We start from the raw sequence: 27,463 nt of genomic DNA on the forward strand, positions 1-27,463 counted from the left end.
ACCATAATTTTAATACGGATATGATGGTTAAACTATGGTTGCTGTATTGAGACAATAGTACGTTTTTGAGTGCTAAAGTTTTACTACAAGTACCTTTATGGTTACTGTAGTAAAACCATGGTCAGTTTTAACAAGGGCTGATTTTTATCCCTGCTTAAAACAGGATACAACCCTGCCAAAAACACAAAAGAAAATGTTTTAGATGTAATGGTTATTATGGGAATTGTAATGGTTTTAAGGGAAATTATAATGGTTTCTATTGGTATTAGATGGATTGGTGGGATGACACAGAAACCCAATAGAAACCATCACAGAAATTCTAATGGTTCCTATTAGATATAGCTTACAACCCAATAGCCTTTTTCCATTATAACCATTACAAAATTCTTTTTTATGGTGTGTTTTGGGCATTGTTCCATTGGGATTTACCATCCCACCAATAGAATCCATCTCATACCTGTAGACACCATTACAGTTTCGATTAAAACCAATACAAATCCTTTTAAAACCATTACAATTTCTTTAATGGTCAGCAGGGATTTTGGGTGATCGCATCAAAATCTATGATGGTGCATTGCTTTTTCGAGCAGGGATATTTTTTCTAATAATCTTGGCAAAACATTACGAAATGGTTTGCTTGTCTCCACCTAGCAAAAAATAAGACAAATACAGCTTTTATATTTTTGAAATTGAAGTCACTTTCAAAGTCATCCCTAATGACTGAACACTTTATCTGAGACTTTGTATCTTTACAGCCTAGGACACATGTCAAGCTAATCGCAAGCATTTCTCAGAAGTGGCAGCATGCGTTTGTCTTGCCACCAGAGAATGCTACATTGTTTTCATGATGTGTCTGATAAATCAAAAAAGAATTGGACCATTTACAAACTGGATGACACTCGCTTCAGTTTGCAGCCCCCTGCCCTCCAGAAATGAGAAATTCATTCAGACACAACTCGTCCTTAGAGGCCTTGTAGTACACTTTCATTTCACAATCCTTCCATCATTTTCCCCACTACTCCTCAGCTATTCCATCATTACATTTCGCCTCTTTCTCTTCTACCCACTCTGTTTTTATGCGGTTTGTCTGCTGTCACCATGGAAACCGCAAAACGTAAGAAATTTGGTTTCGGTGAGTTAAAAAGGTGGACTTTACACACCACCATCAACCACATTCACACCAAAAATATACCGTGAATTAAACTTGCCCCCGTTCCTCCGACTAACATGGTCTTCCTCAATATGACGGGGAGGTGAGATAATATCATGTTTTTTTTTCAGGAAAACATCACGGTTGCGACATGAGTCTGCGCACTGCTGCTCACATGTAGGGTAGGAGGACATGATGTGCGTGTTTGCGGAACGGATACATTTAAAATGTTAATGCGAGCACAGTCAGGAGTGAGTTAAGGTGGAAGGAGATGAGAAGCCCTAACAGCGGGAAACAGTACGCCCGCCTCCAGAGTTGCTGTAACTTAGTTAAACAGAGTGGGTTTATCTAATCGCCAAAGGAGGAAATGAAATTAAAGTCAAAGACTTAATGAAATTAAAGTTAGACCTTCATGCATCCAGGGAGAGAATAAACACCCACAGGCCACCACTGTTTCTGGGGCTTTAGTCCAACGGTGCGTATTATTTAAATATACAGTACGTGTGTCCGTATTTGTTAAGCAGTAAGGTATGAGCGACTGTGCTATATTGTGATTATAATCACTGCTGAAGGACGTTGTTAGCAGCTGTTGTGATTATATTTACACTATAACACTGTGTCTTGAGTGCCTTATTGTTTGAAACAACCGTTTACTGTCAGTGGAGGAAATGGCAGAGATTTAGAGAAGAAACTCATATTTTATATTTTAAAATGATAGATGCAAAATATCCCATGAATTAATGTGCATAGCACTGGGAGGCCATCTTATGGATAAAAGATGGAAATCATCTACGTTTTCAGGTGGACCTCCGCCCACTCCCTAGACTTCATCCCCACATATTACATTTTCCAGCCCTGGTTATATCAAGTGTGTGTATTTGTACTGAAATTCTCAACGTTTGAAAGAAATAGTTGACCCAAAGATTGTAATTCTGTCACCATTGACTCACCCTCTTGTCATTTCAAACATGTTTGACTTTCTTCCACTAAACACAAAACAAGATATTTTGAAGAATGTCGCGAACTGAACTGTAAATTTGACTTTGATTTGTGACTCTTATCTAAAAGTGTGTTTTGTAAAAAATGGTATGTTGCTGTCTGTATAAATGCAATTCATCTCTAACAAAATTGAGAGCTCCTTTCAAATCATATTAATTCATTTTTTGGCACACCGTATTATTGCTTTATACATCTTTGCAACAATTTTGTTTTCCGTCTATATTACCTTTTAAGATACCTTAATGGGCAGACACATGAATTATGGGGAGTAGATCCATTTTAATGTCTATTGCCTCTCTATTATAACCCCTTTTCCAGGAAATAAATTTATGTTTTACATTTAAGCATTTCAAAAGCCTCACGCTATTCACCCATAAAACGGCTTTCAGTGTCTCCATTATCCCAAATATCAATCAACTAAGTCTCTTTCATTTTCTTATAACGTCATGGCCCGGCCGCGGTCTGTCTGAGATGCACAATTTCTCTTTACATTGGCATTATCATGTTCCACCCGAAGAGCGCGTGCAGTGCATTGTTGGTGCAGGTGCGCGCAGCAGGGTCCCGGGGGTTTCTTCCGTGACTTCCTTTCTTCTCTTTAAACCTACGTTTGCGCGGGTACAGATGCGCACAGCGTGCCTCCCCCGCCATGAAGAAATCTCGAGCGGCAGGATGAATTTGTTTAGGTTTTTTACCGCCTCTTTTCAAAGGTCCCGTTAAACACGAGGCTGCGCCAGTGTGTGTCCGGAGGGGAAGTGAAAAATGGGAATGAAGAGCTTTTTAAAGAAGCCGACATTAATCAGCGGTTAAACCACCCGGGACTCGGGTTGGTGATTTTCTGCCCCCCGCTTGTTTTAATCAGCATGACCGCTGGCGCAGGTTAGAAATTAAAGGGCTCAGCACGGTGTCTGATTAGTGAAGGTGTCTGCAGGCTGCCTTTTCAACAAGTTGCAGGGCCGTACGTGACTGCGTGACACGTGTTTTTATGGTGTTGAACGTTTTATGAAGCGTTTCATCAGTGTTGTATTTGACTTCCAGTATGTGATATACCCGTGTTTGCGTATTAAACAGCATATCCATCAGAAGTTCATTTGATTATGAAAAGTTCTTTAAAATGTGAGATCTGTGTAAAACATGTTTGATTTGTGTGTTCCCAGGTAACCAAACCTAGTGACCAATTAGAAACCCATTAGAGCTACAGAAACCAATGTTGTTTTCTCACATGCACTGATGAATTGTGCGCAGCAATATCAAGGCCGTTCATTAAGTTAAGTGGGTCAATGTCGACTGTTTTCTTTAGGTCTCAAGGTGTGCAGGAAAAGGTGGAAACAATGAACCTGTGGTACTCGGTGCTTTTTCTCCACCTGACTCTTTAACGTGTGTCAGTGATATGTTTATTTTGCTCTGGATTGGGAGGACAGTTGCCTATAGGGGGAAAACGTTGCAGCTCTCTGACATTTCTGTGCGTGGTGATAACTGAGGAAACAGCAACAGCTCTGGCAGGCCTTTATTCACTCGCTCTCTTTTTCTCTTTTCTCCATTACCACAAGCTATTTTTGTTGTGGAAAATATCTTCATTTCTCAGTTGCCTTTACTTCTGGTCTGCTCTTTGTTTTTTTCTGTTTGTGAACTTTGTAGAAGGCTTTCTGGGTTCTTCGTTGCACATGTGGAGGTTTTCAACAGCTTATAGGAACGTTGAATACAAGTTAAGCTCTTTCGACAAAAAGCAAGGATGGTGGTTACAGTACGGCTCTTATAATGGAAATAAACAGGGCAGTGCAATTCAATTTAAAGGTCCAGTGTGTCACATTTTTCTGAGAATCTATTGATAGAAATACTATATAATTTACATAGCTATGTGTTCAGAGGTGTATAAAGACCTTACATAATGAAGCGTTATGTTTTTATTACCTTAGAATGAGCTATTTCTATTTGCATGCTGGTCCTCTTGTATGGAATTCACCGTGCTGTTTCTACACTAGCCCTAAACAGACAAACTGCTCGACAGACTCGTTTCATAAATGCATTATCTCCTAGCGAAAACGTGACAAAATCTTAGTCCTGTGTCACCCACCATAGGGCTTATATCAATAAAAGGACAAAAAGTCAAAGTAGACTTATTTTTAGACACTTATTTTTTCATTTAAAACTCAAATGTGAATGTGTGTCAAAGCTCATGGTTTGTCAACACCATTGACCCATTTCAACACACTCTATTCAAATCTATTCACCTCTGTGGCCCAGGTTTGTGACTACCTGCCGCTCGGCCTGTATTTCCTCACCTCCTGACAGGATCGCTCACCGTCTCAGCTCCTTCGCACCCTCCAGCCTGATGTGGCAGCTTTGAGAAAGTGGCACAGTGCTGCCGGAGCGGAGGCCTCAGAAAATAAAAGGCTAAAAAAATCGATAGCTAATTGCCAGGACAGGCCCCCGAGGAGGGCCGCCTAGACCCCAGCTAGGATTGATCTTGGCTGGAAAATGATTGGGCCGAGGGTGACACTAATGCCGGTAGGTAATTTGTAGCATAATGGCATGATGTCTGTACCATTAGGATTTCCCAGCGCCGATGTCTCTCTCGCAGGATGACCCCTGCACCCTGCTGCAAAGAGGCATTTAAATCCCACAATGCCTCATTATCTGTCGTTCAATCCCATGCTGGCTGCCATATTTATAAACCAATACCAAACTCCACTCTCAGCTGGATGGCTAGGATTGTTCAGGGTTGGTTATTTTGGAGTAGGGCTTGGGTTTGGTTCGATAGAAATTTCAGATTGACGGATGAAATCTACTGATATGAAGTGTATGTGGCTTTGTCACCTGACTTCTCGAGTCTTGCTTGGGGTGCAGCTGTGTTTAGCACATGGTTCCATTCGGGTTGACACAGGTGTTTAGGGATCCATCTGCATCCCACACAGATGGATTACTCAGGCATGGGTAGAAAGCAGTGTTGGGGAGTAATTAACTTAAAGCAATGATACTAACTTGAGTACATTTTTCAGTTCAGCTGTTTTCGTAGTCTAGCGGCATTTTTTAATGATGTAGCGTTACACAAACAATGGATCTGTGGTCTTTGTTGCATTGTTGGAACCATGAGCGTACACAGAAGCCATATTGAGCGCTTTGGCTTGCTGCTGTGATGGGCTGTCTTACTGTGTGATGCTCTGTTCTGATCTGGAACACAAGTCAAAGCTAAAATAATGAGAGAAAATCCAATTTCACCCGCATTAAACTATATTACATTAGGGGAGATTCTACAGTTATTATAATCCAGATAAATGTTAAAAAGTTCTCGCAATTCTTAAAGACAATGAATATCAAGATTGAAACTTTTTTTAGAGATATGGAAACATTTGTACTCCACATAGATAAACTGCTTGAATTGGTTGGGAAATGTTAATGTTATTGTGGTTTTAATCCACAGCTCTACAATATGGCAGCAGTTTTGACCCACAAATCAACGCCCAATACAGCTTCGGTGTATGTCAATGGTTGGCACAACTACCTTTGCAGCTTAAACTGTCCTCTTTTCCTAATGTATGTAGCATTAGAATTTATATTTTTTCATAGTTGCTTTTTAAATTCTTTATATAATTGTATTTATTTATTAATCACATGAATTAATTTATGTATTATTTATGTATTAGATTTTATAATTTATCAATTTAATTTAATATATTATCCATCCATCCATCCATTAGTAGTATAATTATGTTAATGTTGTAAATAGATTTTTTTCTTGCTTCGGTGTAAATTTAATCTAGTTAATTTAATATTTTTAGCATTTTCGAGCTTCATTCATTTCGAAAACTAGTTCTTGGCCCAGAAAAAAGTCTCTCTTTGAATAGTACTTTGCACATTAACTACATTTGGTTATGAGTAGTGTGTAGCTTGGCAAGATTTCCCCAGTACTGATAGATAGGCTGAAATAAAGTGTGATTGCACAGTGATTGTCTTCTTACTGAGCTCAAGAATGCAAAAATTGGCCTCACATTCCCTCTAAACTAACCGTAGACCAGTCTGTCGTGTACCACTTGCATCCAAATGTAACACTTTAAAATAGCCAAACATACGGTCTCTCTCTCTCTCCCTTTGAGTTTGTGATGTGATCCCCTCCGAACATTTGAATATTTTTCACAAATCCAGTGTAAATCACATCACTTCACATCAACTCTATGCACTAGCCTTCATCATTTCAAAGCTAAATTGCATCATTATTCACCGTTCAAAATTGAGTTTTTTCCTTCATTCTTTTTTTCACTCTCTGCTCTTTGCTTGTTTATAGTCCTGGGGGTTGACATGCAAATGCTTCTTTGGGTTTTAGGGTCGTGCGAAATGGCAAGAGGGAGCTGCCCGAAACATGAGTGCCGGCTTGGCTGTCGGCTCCCTGTGGGGGTTCCGCTACACGATCACTTCTAATCTATTAAAGAGCTTCTGCTCTTTCCACTTCCCACAATGCACCAGCCCACTGCACGCCCGCACTTGATTATCTGTCCCTCATTCTTCCTGCGACTTCTCCCAGTGAGGAATGGAAGACAGAGCATTCAAGACACAAGCAAACCAATCTCGCCCCATCTCCCTGGCTTCTTGTGCCTTGTCTTTGATGGCTGATGCTATTTTTAAGCCTCTGGACTCCCAGAGCTCCAGGCCTGGTTATCTTCTTTTTACTTGTCCGTTGGTACATTTCCAGATGAGATAATTCTTTTAGAAGCTTTTAAAACGCTTTAAAGGAAGCTGAAGGCGAACAGCATGTTTGAGGACACAGTGCTTCCGAGTATCGCTGCAAATTTGTCCTTTTCAAGAATGTTTCTGCTGTAAAGGGGAACGTTATATATTTATCACAGCGGCGCGGCAGTTAGGCAAATTTTACATCTAAAATGTATGTAACTGAAAGACATCTGTAGTTTATTTTTAGGAGAACTTTACTTCAGGGTTTATCTCAAACGCAAGGCTTGATTTTCTCCCCACCGGTAACTTTGAACAGATTTGTGTAAAGGTACCTGCTAGGGAAACTGTTTTCAGGCCAGCTTACATGGCAACATTACAACGTAGAGGTTGTACAGGGAAACATTTTTTAGCATTTTGTTTTGAGGTCCATTTTGTGAGCCAGAAAATAACAAAAAAAAGCATGATAAATACAGTTTTCTCAGATAAGCATACGAAAAAGACACATCTATGATTCTCCAGATGGCACAAACTAAAAATGACATATTAGCCTATTATGGGCAAACGTAATATGGTGGGTCTGCCGCCCATTGCATTGTATCCGAGTATGTTGCAGTAATTACATAAATGAAGTATTAAAAATGATTATAAAAGTATTGAAATTTCCAAATGTTTCCTCTAAAGTTGAATCTTCAAGTGTCTTGTTTACAATAGTGTTTGGTACTCAAGGGGGCCCCCTGGTGGTGCAGGGGCCCTACGCAACCTGCGTAGTCTGCATATAGGTAGGATCATCTCTGGTAATCATACACAGTGAGATATATTTAAGGTGGAATTCAAGTTGCATTAAGAAATGCTTAAATAACTTTTATTTCTTTAAATGAGTTTAAATGATAGTTTAAGGTGGGAGAGTTGAAGTGATATAGAAATGTATTTTATGATTTTGCTGCCAGTTTAACTTTTGCAAGAGCGTCAACTTTTGACTCATCGGATGATCTCCACACCTCAAAAAAACAGCCACCCGGTGTCTTTGGAAGCAGGATTTTGAAAGCCTTACTTTTCTCTATCTCTTACCAACATTCGCTTACTATTCAGCGTCAGTGTGTCGATATGGACTGTGTGAAGATAAAAGCAAAGGAAACATATAAACATTGTTAAGTGTCAGGTACCCAGCTGCTTTCCAGTCTTGCTTAAAATACACCAGCCAGGGTTGTCTAACAAACATCACCTCAGTGCACATTTGCTTTAGGTCCTGAACGTTTGATTGGATATTGATCTTGTATCCTTGCGTTGGGAATGTTATGCCATGGGCATGCGGGACATTGCCGAATGCTTTTCTGCTCTTATAAGTCATCTGCCTTACGTTTGTAAAAATTTGCTATGCTAGAATTGTACAAGAAGCTGTTGAAAAAAAATCTGAAGTGTAATTTTGTGAGGGATTCAGTTCTCTCTGTATTCAAGTACAGTAACGTCGCAGGACACACATTAATGGAGGTTGTGTGTCTGTATAACCCAGGAAAAGAAAGTCCATAAGCCGTCTGTTGAACACTTCTGCTCAGTAAAACAGTTTTTATGGAGTCCTGTGTGCTAAGCATTAGTAGAGGAAGAAATAAGGTCATAGCGGCATCTTTTGAGTGAAAAGTGAAGGAAAGAAATCAATAGTGGAATGTCTAAGAGGCGTATGAAGTGGGTTTGACATTTATGTGGTTGCAGGTGTGGAGAGTTTGTATGAACAGCATGAACAAAGTGTGCACGTATGGACCGCCGCACGACGTAATCAATAGCCCTCTTAATCTCACCCGGGTGGCCTCCATCTCTTAGATTTGGATATCATAGGAAAGCTGAGCCTAAATCTATTTTGAATTAAACGTTCTTTATTGTCTTATATTAATCTCAATCTCCCCATCGCTTTGACAAACATCGAAATAGGTTTTCAAAAAGCTCTACAAAACTAATAAAGCAGAAAAAATCAAGTGGAGGGCTGTTGTATTTCGATATCCCTGAAGTTTTTCATCAAATTACTTTGAATTGCTTTCTCTGCTTTTATTTGTCAAGATGCATTCGAGTTTTTCAGTCTCCTGGGGTAGACCAGAGCATGGCATTTTAGCTCTGCAAGCCAAAGAGGCTCTTAACTACTTTTTAGTCATTTTATAGTTTCACAGATCATAGTTTTAAACAATAAGAGTGTTTTGCAGACAGTACTCAGTATGATGTAAATCAAACCACACTGTGATTTCAGGACGTCTGAAGGAGTGCACTTTATCTGCTTAAGTGGAAAGGTGAACTTTTAATTTCTAGTTAAGATAAGGACAGCAACACCATGTGCGCTGAGTTTTTGCATTAAATACATTATCTCGATTTATTTAGGCAAAAATTGCAATCTTCAATTGTACTACTTTGGCATATTGTTGGATCTACAGTGATGGATAAAAGTGATGTCCAGAGGCCATGTTTGCACAATATTTGCAATGACTCCTTGTGTTAAAAAAAAACAATCAAAGAAACTCTACTATTTGGCAAAAAGGCAGACCACCAGAGTATCAGAGAATACATAAAAGCTTAGAAAAACAAACAAAGAAATCTCAAGTGTTTATTGATTAAAATATATATAGGTTTTTACTATTTTGTTTATAATCCATCACATTATATTTTATTTTTTTATTATTATTTTTTTAATTTACATTTAAGTTTTAAAGCTGTTCTCAGTAAATATAACATAATTTTATTTCACAGAATTTTCACATAACAGGTTACAAGTTGGGTTCAAAATAACATGAAAACGATGTCATTTTACTTAACAAATTTAAATTTTTCTGTGGCGCCCCAGCCATCACAATATAACCATCTTTACGGGTATTTTACTCCAAGAACAACTGAACAACATACATACAACATTTAATACATCATTAATAGTTGTTTGAATGAAGGGCAAACATGTCAGTTCTGTAAAGTTAGACATTATTTAGGGCCATTACGGTTTATAATTCTTGATAATAGCCAAAAAAAAATGTTTTACCTTTTGTACAAAGCTAGTCGAGATCTTCTGTCTACACTCTTAAAACAAATGTGTTGAAAACAACACAACATGTGTCGTTTTCAACACATGCTCTGAGTGTGCTCAGGGACAACACATATTGTGTTAAAGACAACACAGAATATGTGTTATGAAAACATACAGACAAATGTGTTATTTTGGTGAACACATTAATGTGTAATTTTTGTATACATCTAACACAACTGTGTGTTACGTATTTATTACTTATTATTTTATTATAAAAGATTATTGAAAAAGCTAGATCAGAATACAATATGTAGTTATCATGAAATCGCACTGAAGCATTGAATACGGTTCAAATACTGTTTATTTAGCAATTCTTTTGGTTTTAACATGGAATTAATACTGTTAAAATACTGTTGATAGAAAAATAAGCATTTTAAAAACATTAATCATACAACAAATTCATCAAACACTTTAAAAAAAAAAAACATACATCAAATATTATAAAACATCTCATATCTGTTATCTCGAAGAAATTGACAGTGTCTTTGTGTCTTCATGTTCTCTCAAGATTGTCGGGGCCTTTTCCATGAGCAGTGTCAGCAGACCAGTTGTGGTGACAGTCCGGCTTACATCTGTTGAATGAGACTAAGAAGAAAAAAAATACAATTAAAATGTTTACTTTGACAATTATAAATTGGATAATTATAAACTCACCAGTAATGACTCAAATCTCCCTTCAAATGGATCCTGTGAGGTACTAGCAGTAGCACTAGCAGTATAATATATTTGGAATTTGTCAAGCTCCTTCACTTCTGAATTAACATCGATGTCAATAAATTCTTGAAAATCTGCGTCAAATCTCAGTATGCGATCAATAGATACTTGTTGAGATAGGTCAGTTTTGGCTGAGTTAATCAGTTCTCCAACACTTCCAACTGTGAATAGTTTTCTCCATGTTTCCTTCCCGTCTATGAAGACAGTCGACTCGGTGTAAAATTGTTAGAGTAAACGTGATTTGATCATTGTCTTCCATTACCTAGATAAAAGATATAACACCATATTATAATGCCATAATCATACAAGTCATAATTTAATCATGAGAAAACGTAAACGGTAATCGCGTTATCAATACATTTTAAATAGTCAGTAACAAGAAAGTTAACGTTAATTTAGCACAAACCAAGTCGCGCGCTTTTTTAAACCACACAGCACTCATCGCTAGAACGTCGTTTTAACCACTGCATAGTTTATGGTAAAAGAATGTTAGGAGTTCAAACATAAGGTGCCATGCATAACCTTTAAGTATTTTAAGAACAATCATTAGCAGTCATACCCATTAAATAAATAAATAACGTTACCTAAACAGCTTTGCGAAGCGTAAGAGCTCGCTGGCCTATTGACGCTAACGTTAATGTTAAACGCACAAAACATATTCGGCTACGGAACATGGAAACGGCATAACAACGGTTAAAACAAACAAATTATGTTTCCTGGACAATTAACACAAATCTTTCTAATGTTTGGTGGAGAAATATTTATTAATTTACACGTTTAATCCTATTCACTCACCTGAGGCAGACAGATGCATTTCTGACGGCTGGCAGAGCGTCGGTTGGAAAAGAACGCCACTGCGCAGGCGCAGCAAGAACATTCCCGCAGTCCCAACAGTTGTGTTTCCACAGCGAGTTAAAATGCTTTATTCACATTTGCAACATGATAAATAAATCCGGTCGTTAAAGTTGACATCGCCCGTTGAGTATTTGCAGCAGAAAATATTCCTTTTATATAATTATGTTAAAACATAGGCTACTAAATGTGTTTAACACAGTTATTGTGTAAACAGTTGAGCTCAATATTTACACATCATGTGTCTGTAGTAACACAACATGTGTTACAAATCCTTTTACACATATGTTGTGTTCGTTTTTAACACATCATTTTTAAGAGTGTACTAAACAGGAAACTGTTGTGGATCTCTAGAGCTCAGCTCTACTTAGAGGCCTCTGTGAGCCGTGCTTTTGAACTCTCAACTTTGACTGTTTTTCTAAGGATTTGATAAAAGAGTTACAGTTTCAGCAATCGGATAGGATTTGATAGCTCTAGTGCTGATTCAACAATAACTTCTGTGAGCCTACAACTTGTAAGAAATATTTCTGATATCTGGAATTTTATGCTTCTGATACACCACAGACAGGTTCCCCTCTGGGCACTTTGCATTTGTTGTATCGCCAGCTTTTATCAGTTTAGATCTGTGATCCTGGGTCTATACTGGCACTGAAATGAATTTGAATAGAGCGAAGAGAATGATATAGTCTACAGTCAAGCTTTTATTAGTGGTTGTTTTTATATTCCAGTCAAAGTGAGTTACAGTACAGAGGAGTCCAGAACAAACATACATTTCACATTCGCTGGACTTAACAGGACCAGCCATAGCAAGTTTGTACTAAATCAATAACTTTTTCTTAACTAAATAATATTTAATGCTAAGATTTACAGATGTATGAATTTGTTTAATTAAGTTTCTCTCACTGAATTTTCTGAAATTAAGGCAGAAAAAACTTTTTTACAGAGTTTGACTGTTAGAAGATTTGTGCTTAATGGATCTGCAATCCACTCATAACAACAGGAAATATGTAGGATCTATATTTGGCTAAATGGTATCATAAAAACAGACGTTTTGCTCATCAGTATTTGGATACTTATGTGATTTAATTATAAAAAATGTATGTCATCATATAAGATAACGTGGTCATGTTGCATCAGAAAAGCAATGAAACTATTTAGACCTTTTCTCATTTTTACATATAAGATGTCTTCTATATCCAGCAGTCTCGCATTTCACCCAGACTGCAGAGCGATTCTCCTCAGGTATTAGTCAAATTAGTCATCTCTAGGCAGCCTCTCTGGGCATCTGTCTGGGTCCTTTTCTCAAACGTGTGAGATCACAGCTTCTCCTCAGCTTCTCCTCAGTCTCTCAAGGTAAAAAGTGATCACAAGCTGTTCAATCCGCAGGGGTTCCTTCTGCTCAAAGCTCTGATCCTCCCATTCAGACATGTGAGTTGTGCAGACACAACAAAAAGCATTTTTACCAAGCCGCTAAATGCCATGTTAGCAGGAATATAAAGACCTGGCCCATTTTACAGTGCATCTGAGTCTGTCTGCTGATTGCATCAGTAGGGAATAGATTATTGCGTGCTGTATGCATGCAATGCGTAGCTTCAGTGTCCTGTCCTTTACTAAATTGCAGAATCAACAGTAATGTTCTCGAGAAGTGTTTTGAAAGACATAGTTTGAATTCATATGTTATCTAAAAGGCCGCATTGAAAATGGTATTTTCATTTCAGATTCTACTGAATTCCTTATGGAGTTGCAAAGATGTTGTCAAATTTGGATTGATATGGTTAATAAAGATGTTCCTGTTCAGAAGAGCATTCATTTTAGATCAAACTAAGCAACATCCAGGATCAAAGAGCGCTCAAGGGCTTGTATTAGAGAGGAAAGAAAGAGAAACCGGAGGAGACTGTAGCACTAATAGGACATTATTTCACATGAGACCTTGTTTCCATGGCATCTGTAGTCAGGGAGACCTGGCAAGCACTGTTTCTCGTATCAATATATACGTTTGTGGCAAAAACTTCTAAAAGCTGAGATGTGTGTGCATGGGATCTCCTACCTGTGGAGGAACTGTATAAATATAATGAAGGGCACTCAAACTTGTGACCATTCTGCGGCATTGATCTACATACGTGCCTTTGTGAGTTTGTGAAATCTACAGTGGTGAACACAAGAATCTGTAACTCTTTTGGGGGCCCGGATGGTTTCAAAAGAGATTCAAACTTTGTGGATGTTAAAAATCGCTTTAACGGTATTTGTGTGTATGTAAAAATTTGAGAGTAAACACGTTTGCAATGCTGTTTGGAGCTGAGGGCATCACGTGAACATTCAATACAGATAGATGCTAGATGTCTTTCTTCCACCTGGTGTTGGATGCACTTTTGCCGTTGGCTATAAACTAGAGTTGAAAAATACTTCCATGTAAAACATAGTCATTCCTCCTTTGAGAGCCACAAAAAGCAAATATAGCTCAACAGGGACGGAGAAAAACGCAGAGAGAAAGAGCAAGCTCTTTATTTCCTATTTCTGTTTCATTTATGTCAACCCCCCGATCTATTTTGCATTCATCATGCGTTTCTTTGTATCTGTAATGTATGTTGGATTCTGCGCTTTCCTCGCCTGTTGTGCGATGGAAAATATGTAAACGGCAGTCCTCGCTCGCCGTGGTAGCACTAGCGATCAGAAGCACAATGGGGAAACATTTTATTTATATTCAGCATATGAATTGCCATCAGAGGAAGAAGTCTGCATCATATATTGTATTCGAGGGACCACGCTGAGACCTTGTCACAGTGGAAGAGGGAGGAAATAGGATTTTGAGCTAAGCCTCACAGGCAATAACTGCAAGACTTCATCTGTCCAAAGCTCCCTAACCTTATTTTGTGAAAATGCTCTAATCATACAAGAACAGTAGTTTAAGCAGTAGTTCAACTAAATATCAGACATTTTACTCACCATCATGTCCCAGAATGACTTTTTCCTGAAAGGGATGTTGGGCAAAATGTCCAAAGTGCTGACATTTGAATAGAAAACCAGAGCTGTTTAGCTACAAAATGTTTAAAAAAAAACATGACAGTCCCTTAGTTATCTTTTTTATTTATATACATTCAGTTTTAAATCACAGTACTTGGTGATTGTTTTCAACCATTGGTGATGTGATTTGTGAGATTTGTGGTCAGACAGAAGTTAATGGGGTCGTATGACACGGCAAAAACGTGATATTTTTGATATTTTTTGATATTTTTGCAACAATTGTTCATTTGTATTAAAGCATAGCAAGAATCACCTCAATTCAACTTCATAAAGTTGACTGACAGCAGATTTTTAGTTGTACTTGTATTGTAGTAAGTTTTCTGTTTGTTTTAAAAAATTAAACATGCATTTCACATCTTCCCACAGCACTGTTTTAATGAGTTTTTTTTTGTTCCCTTTATACCGGCATCTTTCTCATAAAAATGACTCATAATTTCTGGCTCGCAGGTGGAACACAATCATAAATGCAAGTTGGGCGGCCCTTGTTGTGAGATATGAAACTGTTAGTGAACGCTGGCTGTCGGATGCAACTCGGATCTCTGAGGAACCATATTGGTTTCTCAATTACTGACCCGAGGCCTGTTCAACATTTAGAGTATGCGATTGAGAGATAAGATTTCCTCTCTATCCTGTTCCTTTGCACATCTTATTTAGGACCACCTGTCTTAAACTCTATTCATTAACACCTCCCAGGAGCTCCTCTTTCACATTTCTGTCTGGTAACAAACACAGTAATTGTTATAATATAATTTAAATTCAAATTCCATGTAAAGCCAATTTGATTATATTTGTGTTTAGAAATGTGGTGTTTTAGTTATTATTACTTTAGTCATCGATTTTGTTGGTCCTTTGGTGACTCTTCACAAAGAGATTGATACTTTTTGGTGTCTACTCTAGTATTTATAAACAGAGTTGTCATCCCAAAAACTTTGCATGTGGTCTCTGTTTTCATCTATTTCCTCACCCTATCTCTGCGCTATTGATTTGTTTCTTTTTTTATTTGAGTGTATTTTGCAGTAATAAACAAAAGCTAATAGATTTTCTGTTACATTTTCCATTTGGTGAAATAGATGGACCTGCCTTGATAATTAACAGACGTGTCTGTTTAAAGAACCCACTTCTTCTGACTTAATTTAATCCGTGCAAGAAAGATACTGTGCAACTCTCTTATTGATAAAAGCATATCGCTTGCAGTCCATATCTAGTGTTATAATACATTACTTGACTGAAATGTTTAAATGTCAACAGGCTGTAAAACTTTAAACTCCATAAACTCATTCAGCTAAGTCTGTTTGTTTGCCTTGTTTGAGATTTTATTAGCGTTTTCCCTGAATGTAAATGTTTGGGACTGAAAATGTCAAAGTCAGAGCTCCGTGAATTGCTTTTGACCGGTGTTTTGGGTGGCTGTCGCACATCAAAGCGGAAAGACACTACAGAGATGTCAGATATTTACAAGCCAGCTTAATGATGTTGAGCTCAGTAACAGATGTTGCTTTGAAACCCCGTCAGTTTTGCATCATCAGCCACTGTCTCTTCGTGTAGTCTGAACAGTGCAGAGGTGCAGAACATTCACGCATGCATAAGATACGCGTCTCTCAGTCGCTGCTGCCACTCAGGAGGAAGTGGCATGGACGCATGACTGCCTGGTTTGTTGGAGGGATGGACAGGCAGATAGACAGACAGACAGACAGACAGACAAACAGACAGACAGACAGACAGAAGAGAGACAGACAGAAAAATAGGCAGGCAGACAAACAGAAAGATAGAAGACAGACAGACAGGCAGACAGACAAATGCACAGTTAGACAGTTAGGTGTACAGACAGACAGACAGACAGACAGACGGACAGGTAGACAGACAGACGGACAGACAGACAGACAGATAGACGGACAGGTAGAAAGACAGACAGGTAGACTAAGAGAGACGGAGATACATATACTTAGACAGATACATGTACATTGATTGATACAGTAGACAGACAGACGACAGACAGATCAATTGGCAGACAGACAGACAGATATGCAGCCAGTCAGACAAACAGAAAGATAGATAGAAGACAGACCGATAAATAGAGAGACATAAAGATAGGCAGACAGGCAGACAGACAGACAGAAAGACAGACAGAAAGATAAATAGATAGATGCACAGGCAGACGGATAGATTTTTGAGCAGACAGATAGATAGTCAAATATACAGACATTTACTGTAATTAGATGGTCAGATAGATACATGTAGATATTTAAACTAGGTCATATTCTGTCACCAACAGAGGCAGAGAACCTAATTCATTTGTTCATGATATCATGACTAGATTATTGTAACACACTATTAGATGGCTGCCCTTTGGGCCTATCACAAAAACTCCAGCTATTTCAAAACGCAGCAACTTGAGTTCTTACACAAACTAAGTATGAGCATATTAGCCCAGTTCTATCAACATTTCACTGGTTACCTATTAAGCAACGCATTAACTTTAAAATCTTTCTGATTACCGACAGCATAAAGCCTGACACAATTAAGCTCCTCAGTACCTGAGTGAGCTTCTCTTGTATTAGAGACCTGCACGTTCTCTACGTTCTCAGGGCTCCGGTCAGTTGGTAATACCTAGAATTTCAAAATCAAGTCCAGGTGAATCCTTTTCCTATCTAGCACCTAAACTTGGAACAGTCTTCCTTGTACTGTCAGGGAGGCAGACACACTCTGTCAGTTTAAATCTAGATTACAGACGCATCTTTTCAACCTTACATACAGTACACTTCCATAATCCAAATTCTCTGAGGGTTCAGGCTGCATTAGTTAGATCAACTGGAACATTTTCCAGAACAACTGATGTATTTTCTGCATCAAAGAATGTAGAACAGTATTCTACTCTCAGCTTTCTTTTACAATTACATTTATGCATTTGGCAGATGCTTTTATCCAGGGCGACTTACATAGCATTATATAGTATGTGCAATCCCTGGGATCGAACCCATGACATTGGCGTTGCTAGCACCATGCTTTAACCACTGAGCTGCAGGAAAGCAATTTGTCTTTGTTCTGAGGCTACCACAGCGAGCAGGATGCAGTCCATGCCCAGACGTGGTGGTAGAGCTGAGAGAGGGAAGCGGCGACCTGACAGGAGCTGAGAAGGTAGAGCTGAAAGAGGGAATCGGCGACCCGTCAAGTCCTCACTACAAATTGTCAACTGCTATTATAATAGATAGAGATGCTGCAGTTTTTGCCAGAGGGGAACTGGTTTCCCTGGTTGGGCCTGGGTTCTTTCTAAGTTTTTTGGTGGTTCCTCTCCACCGTTTGTAAACAGTTTTGCACTGTTTGCCTGATAGGGGGCTGCTGACATCAGCTTTAGAATTTAAAGTTTTCGTATTTATTAATGTAACTTAAAAATGTAACATTCTGCTTAATATGTTCATTATTATATACAGGAATTTATAGTCTTTGTTTCTCTCTTTTTTTTTAATGTGTGCTTCTCTTATATAACCATGCTGTGTGTGCATGCGTGCGTGTCTATATTGTGCTCTGTGCGTGTTGAGTTGTGTTTTATGCATGTGAGTGTATAAAGCTGTGTGCGTACCATTAATCAACGAAACTTATTTCCTTTGTGCACCTCACATGCAGTGTGTTATTTTATATCGGTCTGTCTGATCCTTTCTAAACCCCCCACATCACACTCCTGAGGGCAATTTGTGTCCACTCGTGCACTTCTGCCTGATCTGCCGCTGTTGTTGTGTAAAACGTTTATGCTCAGGCTGTTATCAGTTAAAGTATAGCTCATCACAGACCTTCGGTGATAGAACTATGTCAAATCTCGGTTTGACTCGTCTTCAATGGGGACCGGCAAAAGAAAAGTGCGGTTAGACACGCCACTTCAAAGCAGCTTGTTTCGTTGGATCTCAAATTTTTGCTCCCAAATCATGGACTAGCTGGTGCTTGTGTATGCATTGACCATCACAGGTCTGGAGAGCGTGTTCTTTCCTTGCTGAATCTTAATGCCTGTGATGATGGCGTGTCAGTGATGGAGCATGTGTTGTAAAGGTGATGTGTGAATAAAATCACGTTTGTTGAATGTTAAATGGTAAAATGTGCTTCTTTTGTATATTGATATAAACACATTGTAGACAAAGGCACGAGATTGGTAAAGGATTAAAGAAAATTTAAGAGAGTTTTGTTGTTAATTTTCTTCTATTAACCGATTAAAATCACTTCACTACAGACAGACTTTTAACCACATCTGAATGAGGATAAGCGGCGGGTTGTGATTTAATCTGTCTGCTGATAAAGACTAGAATGATTAATTAGACTTTAGAGGACTGAAGCAGTATTCCAGCCCGTCTCTCAGTAGATTAATGAAGTTGTTTTCAAGCACCAAGTCTCTAAAGTTTGTTCTTTATTTTGCATCAAGCATGCTATAAAATAGGAACAGATTTAGTTGATTAAGAAGCATGGCTTTATTTCTTTCTCACATCATCTCTGTCATTGTCACCATATTGGATGCATCATTGTTGAAGAAATATCCTGATATTAATCTCAGTACTTAATTTGGGTAAGTGCAGATCTCAAATATTGATGAATGACTCTTTGTAATACAATGGTGAAGTCCTTTTAGTTCAGAAGTAGTTCCTTTTAGTTACTTCAGAACTGCATATCAGTAAAAACAAACTACGTCACAGACTCTGTTTGATGAAAATAGCACACAAACTTGGACTCCAGCAGTTGTCTGCTGATTGCTGAAATACTAAAGGATATCTGAGAGATGTGTGTCTCGAGCTGAATTGGTTGTTTTACATGTCAGTGAGACAGGTTTTTGGGCGGTCCTTGACCACGGGGATTGTTTAAGTAGGGCTGTAATATCTCATAAGACGATATTTCCCATAAGCTTTGAATAAAAAAAAAACAAAAAAATCCTTAAATATCTTTGTTCAGTTAAACACAGAAGAAGATATTTTGAAGAATATAGGAAAGCAATTGTAAATTTTCCTACTATGGTAGTCAATGGTGGCCAAGAACTGTTCGGTAACAAGCATTCTTCCAAATGTCTTTCTTTGCGTTCATCAGAGCAAATAAATGTATACAGATTTGGAACAACTCGAGAAAGACTAAATGATGACCGCATTTTATTTCGGTGGGAACTGTCCCCTTAAGTCTGAGCAGAGCTGGAATTATTGGTCAACTCTCTTTCTGTCACTTGCTATTTTAGAGATGATACCCTTCAGTAGAGACGACATCACATAAAACCTCACCTGATCTATGCTTCAGTAGCCCTTGAATCTGATCTCAGCAAGCCGGACAACAGTAATTTGCAGAACCTGCTGGAGTCACAAAAACAAGAAGTAAATGGGTTCCAACCCTCAGCTTTCAATGTTTGTGTAAACCGTTTTAGAGATCGGGACTAGTATCTTTATTCTCGTTGTACATGACTGTAATGTGTGCGTTTGAAAGTAAAATTCCGGGTTGACAGGTCTGCTCAGTAATTCTCCACTGTCTCCTCCTGAAGCTCAGCGGTTCAAAAAGCCTCTGACGGATAAATGACCGCGGCCTCATGAATCTGTGAAGCGCTGTCCGTGGTGAGCAGCGCTCAGAAGGCGGTATTTATTTTTTTGTCAAAGCTTTCTTTATCGCTCAAAGATTCTGTCTTTGGTGTTTCAACAGCCGTGATGTTGACAGAGATTTTTATTTATTTCCCATTTGAGGCTGTGGGGAAAGACTTTGACTTTTAAGTTCACAAAGGGTAACGGAGAACCATTTTGGTTTTCCGCCATAAAAAGAAAAATAATATCCACAGGCAGTTTTTGGCCGGTGGGATGTTGGAAGCTGAGTTTTAGTGGAGATTTTCAGTTTCATCTTTACGTGCTGTGACTGCACAGGTAGTATGCCGTAGTCTCGGCTCTGTATTCTATGCGCTCCGCACGTGTGAGTGTGTGTTAGCATTTATACTGTTATCACTGTTAAGTGTTACCTGTGGCTTGACTGTGTGAGCGTTTGTCAAGAAGTTGTCGTCGGGTTGCTGTCTGGCGCTGGGTTATAAGAAGGCAGTATGTGGTGCACACGAGCGACAAGGTGTAATAGTCTGTATCAACCATTATGGCCTATATAGAAATAAAACAGGATTATGTGTTTTTGTGAGATTAACTGGCACAGAATAAATTTGTAGTTGATATTGCAATGAATTCAAGATATATTTGATAGAGAAGAGAACGAAGCTAAGATGTCTGTGCATTGTATGTTTTATTAATATTAATTAATATATATATTCCATATCACAGTGCACATACATGCATGACATCTTGTGTGTGTACATAATTATTTTGCACTTTGTACAGATGTTTTTTTAATGTATGGGTGTGTGTCAATCATTCTAAGCTACATGCTCTTGGTATGCTTTGGCAAGTTGAACGACCATCATATCTCATGGCAATTTAAGGTTGCAAGATCTACAGGTTTCCTGTCCAATTGGGCTACTCTTAAACTTTTGCCAAAGATTATTTTTTATAGTGTGGTTAAAAGCGGTTAAAGGTGGATTTTGTTCATCAGTGGTCAGTGTTAGGGTAAGACGAATAGTATTTATTTATGAAAACAAAGAGTGTTTATGATAACTACTGTACAATGGTTTTCCATAAAAATTTGTGTAATGCATAACAGGGACTGTAAAATGTGTATTTAAGGTATAGGACTATAATGTTTTGAGTTTTGGGTGGTCTAGGGTCATTAGGCTAGTTTTAGGCCACTTTTGATAAGCCGTTGGGCTGGTTTTGTTACGCAGATCTGGCAACCCTGTGGCAATTATTCCCTATTTTATAAGGTGGCTAATTCTTATGAATTTGTACGATCTCCTTATGCATTTTTAACATCACATTAGGTTAAGGTGTTGGGCTTTAGTCATGCATGTTTGTGTATGATTCACATTGTCCCTTGAGATTGTGTTTGAATGTCATGTTTCTAAGCAGAGGCACTCTTGCTCTGCAACTGCAGTAGGTGGTACTTCGAGCTCAAAAACCCCAATGGTAACTAAATTCTTTATAATGAAATTACATTTGGGTCGGACGCATGGTTAATTGAGGTAACATGTTAAACTGACAGCCCTAATTGTAAAAAAAAATCTTGTTATGGCTATGTAAACTAAGGATAAACTGAGGTCAACTACATCTATAAATGTAGATTATATTTAGGTTGATATTTTGTATATTGAATTCAAGCATTCAAGAATAATATGATGTGAGACCTTTGAAATTCATCCGAGCTTGATATGTCTAAACATTGATTTATTCCCGCAGAGGAGTGCTGTTCTGGTATAAAGGCATATTATAAATCTGCATTATGTTTATGCTCCAGCGATATGCGCATTGAGCCGTACATATGCTGCACAGTGATCCACACAGATCCCTGCCGCTTCACGCATACACTGTGAAACAGTTAGCTAATGCAGCGAGCCCCCACAGAGGTGTTAATTGGATTTTTTTCCCTTTCTAATATGCAAACATACAGGATCCTTGCACTCCTACTAAGATACGCAGAGGCACACACACAGACGCACATACACAAACAAATTTGCTGTATAATTGAACACAATTTCATTTGACTACATTCATTTCGATTCATTTCCACACACTTGTCCAGCACATCAGCCTTGTTTGCATTAACATAGCATGTTGTGCACGGGGTACAATTGATAAGCACTTAATAGTAAATTAATACACAGTGCGTGGCTAATAGGGGATGTTGGGGTGATGTTATGCACCCTAATAAGCTGCCGTCATTGTTCCTGTATCTGTTTCATATTCCTGAGCTGTTAATGTCAATGAGTATCTCAAACGTATCTGAAAAAAATCTATTTCATGAATTGTTAACTTGGCAATAAACACTTTATACATTATTTTTTAACAAACATAATCACATTTCCTTGCATTTGTACATAGCACAACTGTACATACAAATACCATATCCTATATTTTTGTATATTGTGTATCTTTTTATTATTATGGTTATATTCTGCTCACTTATCCTATGTTTTGTCACTGTCATTATACTGTCACCATAACAAATTCCTAAAGTTGGCCTAGATGACAGAGAACGAACAAAGGCATCTTATGACAAAATAGGACTATTTTGCCAGTCCATGAAAAAAGAAACCCGGAAGCTTTTTGTACGGAAGAGCTTAAAATGTACGTCTTTTTTCTAACATTCCAATAATTTTGTCTGGTTTTATCGTGTCACTTCAAAGACATGTAATACAAAGTATGATTCATATTTATATACTCTGCCTTTATAGTAATTTTTGTGGGTGTTTTTTTGACAGATTGTTGGTATACAAAATTTCAAGACTTTTTGAGTGTTTCTTTAAATAACTGGAGCGGTGGAGGGAGTAGATTTTAATTGGCCAGATGCAGGTTGCCAAGGTGAAGAGGTGGGGCGAAAAACAGCGTGACCGTCATTCTGCCAAAAGATGCACAACCACCTCCACACAGCCAGAGGACATCACTCTGCATGTCTGTATCCCACCCACCTAAATACATGCATACAAATAAACGTACATACTCATATCAAACCTGACTCATACACACTCATATCAAAAGGTCTTTTTATGGATGCAAACTTTTTTGTCAGCTAAATGCCTATGACCTAAGTATTTCTTCTCGAAAGCAACAAATATAATGTTCTCTTTATATCGTCATATTTTATACTTAGTTCGTTTTTTCATAGTTTTATTGTTTTTAAAAACTTTTTTACAGATTGTTTAGGCATTTTAATAACAATCTTTCAAAACCTGCAATATTTTGAATTTACTCCTGCAAATAAATGCAGTTTCACTCCCAAAATTTGGCAGCATGTTGCCATTTTTTCCAAGATTCTGACTCCCACAATGATGCATTTTTCCACCTCTGTGTCGCATTAAAAAGCCGAATGTGCTATATTGTTTAATACATGCCACTTCAGATGCCATATGCGGTGTCAAGGCACCTTCTGGCTACTTTTCCTGTCTTCTTCTTCAGACTTTCAGAAGCGGGTCTCTTCACTATCATTTGCTTTCTCACCCTCTCTCGCCCTGTCTCGCGCACACACACAGTGTTAATAAGTGCTACCTCTTACTATCTTCTCTCATATCAGTAATGGAGAGGCAGGAGACAAGGAAAGATGAGAGAATGATGTGTGGTTTTATGCTCTGGCACTTTCCACTGCAGGCCCACTATCGTGACTGGACCCAGAGATTACATTTCTGTGTTTACTTGCCCGCCGTGCATCATGGGAATTTCAGTGACATTGCGATGTACTGAAGCTCCGAAGTTTAATGAAGCTGGAGAAAAAAGGAAAGCGCAAGTGTGCAGGTTTGGGAAAGACTGACTGTTGCAGGAAACCTATGAATTATAAAGTTAAAAAAATGTAAGCCTTCATATTTAAATGTCATGACACATTGACAATGTGACCTGATAAGAGCTGCAGCAACATATTTATTTGTATGACCTCTATTTTGTTCAAAACTGTCAGTCTGGCAATTGTAAATCTATTTATTTTTCTTATAGCATTAGTATATTTTATGATTTCTATACTTTACTTTTTTAAAGTCACCAGTACAGACGTTTTTTTGGCATGCGCTGTAGTTGTAGAATCCACTACCCCCCACTCTTTTCTCTTCTGAACAAGTTTGCTTTTGCCAGCTTAAACAGTGATGCACGCCTAACAGTCCTAAATCTCATGCCAATGTCATTAAGATCTTAAAAAAAGAAATATGGTGAATATGATTTGCCGAAATGATGGTGGCTTGGCAGGCACCTGCTGTATGAATTGCATCATTTACATACAATAACAATAAAAGTGGAAGCAGTTTGACACTTAATTGTTATGTAAATTATCCTATTATGTTCTTGAAAAGCTGAGGATTTACGTCAACTGTTCGGAATAGAATAATGTCTACATAATAACTATTTGGACTATTGCCTATTATGAGATAAGCATAAAATGTGAGTTGCTTTATACCACCTTGTACGTATACCAACATGTATACAGTAGTATACACAACAGAGCAAACTGCAGTCTTGAATATAAAGGTACAACAAGAGCTTCTTCACATTGATGCCATAGATTTTTTTTATTCCACGAAGAACTGTAGAGTCAAAGGTTCTTCTAATAACCACTTCGTTCTGACCTTTTTTTCTTCGTTCTTACCTTTTTTTATTACCTTTTTAAAAATGCTGTAATCATTTACTCACCCTATTGTTATTTTAAACCTGTATTACTTTCTTTCTTTTGCAGAACACAAAAGAAGATATTTTGAAGAATGTTTAACCGAAAACGCATTTACCAACAGTCTTCTTTTGTGTTCTGCGAAAGAAAGAACCACACATCCCAAAACATTTATCTTCTGTATCATAAAGCACCTTTATTTTTAAGGGTGTAGTGGCTCAACATATAACTTTGGAAATTGCACATAAACTACAGTATATACTGCATGTAAGAATAATTGTTGGTTTGTTAGTATACTGTTACAAAACATAGCCCAAAAATCTACACATTATTCTCTAACACGTTTATGGTTTGGCTTTCCCAGTGTGTATTTATTCAGTTGATGGTATACAGTGAATTAACTACAAATAAATAGCGACGCATTCTCCACATAAGCCTCTTTTGGAGGGAAACCATCATTTTATTTGTTCCATTTCAGTTATGAGAATTAAGCATTAATTGACAACCTCTAATTGGAGGGAAAATGTGTCATCCTTTAAAATCCCCTCGAACAAGGAGTACCCGTGTATTTTTGTTTGGTTGATAACGTTCTGCCATTCCCCTTCAGTCAGGTTCAGCGTTCCCAAATTAGGTACCACACAATACAAACGCATCAACGCCTGAATGTGGAGCAGGAGTTTTACGCTTCTCTTTCTTTTTATAGCAGTCTTTCTGCCGATGGGAAGTTTGAAGAGAATGAGTAAATTGCTGAACGCCCCCAGTGCAGGTGTTTCTATAAAAACCGCGCTTACTCGCCCTGGTGTAATGAAACAACAGGAGCTGTGAATAGGCGGACTGCGCCTGCAGTCGTCTTTTAGACAGGCTACTGAATTTCACTTGAGTGCCTTTAACCGAGGGAGAATAGGCAGACTGGGTTTTCGGGGCAAGGAGGCAGCAAATTTCACCACAGTGTTCCATTCCACATTGTACTCCATTTATCTTTCTCCAAAATTGCTGGATGTATTGAATTACCTCCCAAAATGAAGGGTAATAACGTGCTCTGTGCTTTTCTGTTGCTATGTAGCAGAGACAGACTATAAAAAGCTGAGCTTTGGGGTGCTATGCAATCACCAAAATGCAACGACCCTTAACACTTAAACCACACTTACACCATGTCTACACCGGACGCGACAGGCATCCGCATCTAGTTTGGACAAAGTTTTAAATTATAATGGGTTCTAATGCGTTTCTAATATCTTTTGTCATGTCGCATCACGCTGGTCGCGTCCGGTGTAGACACGGTGTTAGGAAAGTATACATATCTTAGCCGTATTTAGCAATTTAGCAGAACGAATGGTGTTTATCTTTAGCATATAATGTACAAAAAAGTTGAATTGTCATTCCAATCCTATATGAGTTTTTGTAGAACACAACAACAAACAACATAAGGCTGAATTACTTAAAACAGAATTTTTACTGTTGGATGAATTATCCCTTTAATAATCCATATTGACGGTTGCAGCGGCAACAACATAAACAAACGTTATGTGGCACAAACTTATCTTCCGGTAGACTTCGGCAAAGAATCCATAACTGTTGGGTAGTTTAAATGTAATTGAATAAAATTTATATAGTAAGTAAGTAAAATACATTTAAACAGCACATTTATCTCAGCAGAGCTGGCCAAAGTGCTGAACAGAAACAGAGTTAAAAACATAAGACAATCAAAAGCAAATAATAAACCTTAAGTAAATTAAATGAAAAGCCTGAGAATAAAGATATGTTTCCAAACTTTTTTTTAAAAGTTAAAATAGAAGGTGCAAGGCGGCTATACTATATATTTATTACTATAAAATGTTAATATAAATTAATATAAATGGAATGAAAATAGATTGTTATATTATAAATCGTTTGGCCAGCGAATGCATCTGATGAAAACGTCTATACGATTTGGGGCCACCGTATGTTCAGAAACCTTAATACACACCTCCGTTCAGACATCTTAGAAATCATACCAACCCTCGATGGAAAATGCCGTCCAATGTATTCCGGATAAAAGCCTCATTATTCGTACACTTTAAACTTTATCCAAGTCTAAAGATAACTCTTTGATTCCTTGTGCTGTAGTTTCATTGTCTGTCTTCCCTACGGGCCTCTCTCTCGCTCTTATCCCCGCATCTGGTCCTATCTCTTGCTCGCACACACCTTCTCCATCATTATTTCATCCCGGCTCAATCTCTTCCCCCGTTCTTTCCTATTATAAAGCCCATCACACCGTGCGCTGGCTTTCCCGGTGTGAATGAGATCCCGAAGTCATATTGATTTCCCTGGATGTCTATAATAGAGGATGTGACACGCTCTTCTGTTAGCACACTGTAGCCGGTACTGTAGCCCATTTTTGAACCGCCTGTTTAGGGCGGAGAGAGTGTGTCTGGAAAAGCCGAAGTCAGGATTGCTCTGCGGTCATCATCGCTGTATAAATGTGCCATTTTAATACCGTGACACACTTTGAATTATTATGTAAAAACTTCTCGTTTGCAAAAGCTGAAGATCACAGCATTTTTGCTAGTGCTTGATTTCAAGCAGCTGGAGTCACTGGGAATTAGAAAGCTCCCTGTGGAGACACCCATGGGTTTAGATGGCACACCACTGTCTTCAGATCTGGAGAGGTGCTCTGTGATTGGCACCCATTGGATTTTTCAGCTGTTGACAGAGGGCAGAGATGACCTCTACGAAAGCCTGGATTACAACCAACACAACTGTCTGCTATGTCAAAGGATGAGAAGCGCAGACAGTTACAGGAATGTTTGCAAGAGTTGAGACATCACTGTAGGCTTGCAAAATGTTCCCATCTT

At 38.2% G+C, this 27,463-nt stretch overlaps 1 protein-coding gene across 1 annotated transcript in view; it reads left to right on the top strand.

Moving 5' to 3' along the window:
• Positions 1-27,463, top strand: part of cdh13 (cadherin 13, H-cadherin (heart)) — a 255,361-nt gene that overhangs the window by 144,205 nt on the left and 83,693 nt on the right. The window lies entirely within an intron of this gene.

This window comes from Triplophysa dalaica, chromosome 14 (assembly GCF_015846415.1).
Source record: "Triplophysa dalaica isolate WHDGS20190420 chromosome 14, ASM1584641v1, whole genome shotgun sequence".
Classification (NCBI taxonomy): Eukaryota; Metazoa; Chordata; class Actinopteri; order Cypriniformes; family Nemacheilidae; genus Triplophysa; species Triplophysa dalaica.